This window comes from Otolemur garnettii, unplaced genomic scaffold (assembly GCF_000181295.1).
Source record: "Otolemur garnettii isolate 467f Iridium unplaced genomic scaffold, OtoGar3 scaffold00049, whole genome shotgun sequence".
Taxonomy (NCBI): domain Eukaryota; kingdom Metazoa; phylum Chordata; class Mammalia; order Primates; family Galagidae; genus Otolemur; species Otolemur garnettii.
The window spans coordinates 13,151,187-13,155,595 of NW_003852444.1; positions in this window are offsets into that span (position 1 = coordinate 13,151,187).

A 4,409-nucleotide genomic window follows, 5' to 3' on the forward strand; every position below is an offset into this window, starting at 1 on the left:
AAAAAAAAAAAAAAGAATAACTATCAGTACAAAGTGTTTGCCTAAATAACAGAATGAATGCCAATGTCACTTACTGAGAGAGGAAGGGGAGGGAAAGATCAAGAATATTTTGAACCTGTCAATTCTGCAATGCCTAATAGACATCCAAGAGCAAATACGTACAATTGTGTACAGCCCCTAACCATAATGTCAGCTCCAAGAGGATGGGGGCTTTTGTCCATTTTGTTCATTCCAGTGTCCTTGGAACTTATAAGAGGCCTGACATATAGCAGTTGTGCAATAAATATTTGTTCAATGAATGAACAGACAGATGACTAAATATGAGTCATCTCATATTTGGGGGTTTGGGGGTTTGAAGTCCTGCAGCCCTTGCTGAGCAGAATGATAAAAGCAAACTGGCAACAAATACCATTTATCTATACTTAAAATACCGAGAACAACTACAGATGGGCCAACTGCTTTTGCCAGAGGGATGTTAACAAGACCTGAACACCAGGAGGATTTTTTCTTCCTTCTACCCTCAGATCTCCATCTAGTTCCTTCTTTTGGCAAAACCTAAAAGGAATTCCATTGGCAAGGTAATGTGGGAAGTGCAGTTTGCCTCTCACAGTGGGGATTAGAATGGGGGGCTTGAGGCTGATAGACAGTAGGTAAATAACTGGTATACGAGACTACTCACAAAAAGCAGAGTCCAAGGGGCCTCTTCCTGCTCTCTGAACTAAAACGCAGACACCTGGATGGGCCCAATTCATGCAGGAAAGGAGAAGAGAGAGAATAGAGGGTCAGAGTCTAAACCTCAGAGTTAAGGTAAACATATCTGTGGGAACTTTTAATGTATAGAGACCTCCCCAAAGAAAAAAAGAAGCCCAAATCATGATGTGAATTTCCTTCTTGAGAGACAGCAAGTAGGAAAATGAAAAGTTCTCCTTACCCCCACCCGCCATCTCCCTAACTCTACTAATATCAATGTTTTACAAGTTTTTGCCAAGTTTCAATATATGACTTTAAGTGAAAATTTCACATGGAGGAAAGAAATATAGTTTGGTACAATCATATATTATTCTGTATTACTGTTGCCAGCTACTGTACCCTACAAAGCCTGGAGTTATCTAGAAGAAGCAGAAGGACAAAGAAAACTTAAGAGGGAGGGGGGAAGCTTCTTGGCTGCAGTTGCTAGTTGCCTAGAATCTGCCTTTTGTGGGTGAACTCAATTATGACACTCAACTGTGACTCATTCGTGCCATTATGTCTTCACTATCTGGATGGAACTGTAACATTAACAAATTGCTCTTTTTGTTAGACAGAGGCATATGAATTGATCGTATCTATGTTCTAAATTAGTCTATCTTATAATTGAGCCCTTTATGCTTTAACCTAAAAGGTAAGAATTTGTTATTTCTTTCTCTGGTTCCATTAAGCTAGATCAGAAGAAAAGCTCTAAGCAGACAAGCGGATAAAATGTGTCAAGGGGTTAGGGAGGTGCCTTCAAGGGGAAGGTACAGCCACTGCTGTCATAAATCATCTGCTGTATTTGCAACATTTAGAAATTCGCTGTAGTGGGTATCTCCAGTCGCCAGGTTTTTTCCAAAGATCACCTTCTGTCTCTTAACAGTCCATCTTGTAAATTTAAAATCTCATTCCCCTTCTACCCCATTTCTATTTCTCCTTTGGTCTTCACATCTCTTACACTTCAGTTGCTAAATTAAGTGGAAGTACTGCGTGGGGAGGCAGCTTCCAGTCTCTCATGAGTAGCTGTTCCCACATCTCAATTTCCTGGCCATGATGCCCAGTTCCCAGATTTCCAATCTCCTGCTCTTCTCGGTATTTCTCCATTTCTGACAGAGTTTCTCAGTTTCCCTATTTATATCAGAGTGAATATTGCTGCTGTTACATTCCCCTCATCATCAAATTCGTTAGCTGTGCAGAAAGTTTAATAAACTGTCCGACGTTGCCAATTATCTTGAAGATAAGTCTAGATTGAAAAAGCCTACTGGAGGCTGGGTGTGGTGGCTTATGCCTGTAATCCCAGCACTCCAGGTGGCTGAGCTGGGTGGACTGCCTGAGCTCACAGGTTCGAGACCAGCCTGAGCTAGAGCGAGACACTGTCTCTAAAACTAGCCGGTCATGGTGGTGGGCACCTGTAGTCCCAGCTAATTGGGAGGCTGAGGCAACAGAATCACTTGAGCCCAGAAGTTTAAGTTTGTTGTGAACTACGATGCCATGGCACTGCAGAGGGTGACAAAGTGAGACTCTGCCTCAAAAATAAAAATAAAATAATAAAATAAATTTTAAAAAAGCTTCCTGGGCTTGAGTTTATGGAAATGCCAGGATTTTCTGTTCTACTCATTCACCTCTGAATAATGCTAGTTTGTTCAGACTTGGGGGTAGGCAATACAAGGGATGAATGAATGTGGGAAGTCCGGTCCTACTTCCTGCCCAGAGTTGGAGTTGCCTATGTTGCTAGGCAAACCTCCCTGCCCAGGCCCCAGTTTCTAGAAGCTTCCACTTTTGCTTTCTTAAGGAGATAACTCCATGATGCCCTTTTCCTGGTTCTCTAGTATCTGAACCAAGGCAGAATATTTAAACTATAGTTACAGCATTCACTGTAGCCACAGTGTTGACATATTTAAGGTGCCAATTACATCTTTTTTCCCTACACAGGCTCTAAATAAACACATACAAAAATCAGCTAAGTTCAAAATGTTGGGTTTTTGATAGGAGCTGGTTTGGAGACTGTGGCTGGGACATGAACATAAATTTGTCTCCTAATACAATCCCCTGACTGGAAAGATTAACCCAGTCACTGGTAAAAGAAAGGCCTCTCCCCAAGAAAGGAAGAACTTCACATGTGGTTGGCAATCTGCATAAGAAAGCAAAAGCCAAAGAATGAATGAATGAGTAAATAAATAGCTGCCTTTGCTTGGCATTCTGTGCCACCACATTTTCATTGCAGAAGAAAAGAAGGGTGAGTTCTTTGCACCCTTACTTACTTTCCATATCAATACTTCCAAAAGGGAGTGTTGGTTCCACAAAGAGTTCTTCCAGCCTTGTGCCCTCACCTCCTGTTTTTTCTTTCTGAGGTCACATCTCCCTGAGTACAATATATAATCCCTTGGAGCCCATCCTCCCCGCCCAGCTGTTACCTGGGGTATGAAGTCTCCATCGGGATGTGGAAGCTTATGCAGGTGAAGGGGTGAGGAGGAACTGTTCTTAGGTCTTATTGTAGAACAATACCCAACGAGCAATGGAAGCAGTGACCACCTTAAGCTTTGGTTGATGCAGCCCTTATGACCTTGAGGAAGAAGACGCTCAGTGGGGATTCATTCCTCTTATCCTTTACCAGACCATCTCTGTTTCTTTGAGAAAATCCTGGCATTTCCATAAACTTAAGCCCAGTAGGCCTTTTCAGTCTAGATTTATCTGCCTTATAATTGGCAGCATTGGACTATTTATGAAGCTTTTGGTCATTTTTGTGAGTATTAGTCTTCTATTCCTTCAAAAGTTGCAGTTCAGATGCAGCTTTAAGCTAAACGTTGTGTTTCCTTTTCCAGGACGTCATCTCTTCCTATGGTTTCCCTGGGTACTTTCTCCAGATTCTCCTCCAACCTCTGGCCACTCCTTTTCAGTACTCTTTACACCATCCATTTAAGATGCTTTTCCTTCAATGTCTGCACAGCTGGAGGCTCTGTCCTCACCTCAGGCTCTTTTCAGCCCACCATTTTTCCTGCTTGATCTCATCTATGTTAACAGCCTCATTTAGCACATATATTTAGGCTGACTCCCAAGTATGTAATTCTATCCCGAATGTTGTGGTTTGTTCAGGCTACTGTAACAAATACCATAATCTGCGTGGCTTAGAAACAGCAGGGATTTACTTCCTACAGTCCTAGAGCTGGAAATTCCAAGGTGAATGTGCCAGCAGACTTAGTGTTTGGTGAGGGCTGCATCCTGGTTCAGTGACAGCTGTCTTTTTTGCTGTATCCTCACATAGCGGGAGTGGCAAAGATGCTCTCTGGAGCCTCTTTTTAAAGGGCACTAATTACCTCCCAAAGGCCCCACATCCTAATACCCTCCTAATACAAGGTTTCAACATATAATTTGGGGATTTGGGGGAGGAGGATACATAGTCAATCTATAGCACCAAACCCATTTCCTCTGGGCTCCAGAACCATATTTAAGCTATTTAACAGCCGATGTCCCCACCCACACCTCAAACCCAACTAACAGAAGCCAAAATTCATCATTTCTCTTCCAAACTCATTCCATCTCCTTTATTCTCTAATTTGATGAACTGCACCTCCATTCCCTCAGGTAACCAAGCCAAAGCTGTGCTCATATGTCCTTCGTCCCATGTGTCCAATTAGTTAGCAAGTCCTCTTTTTTTTTTTTTTTTTTTTTTTGAGACAGAG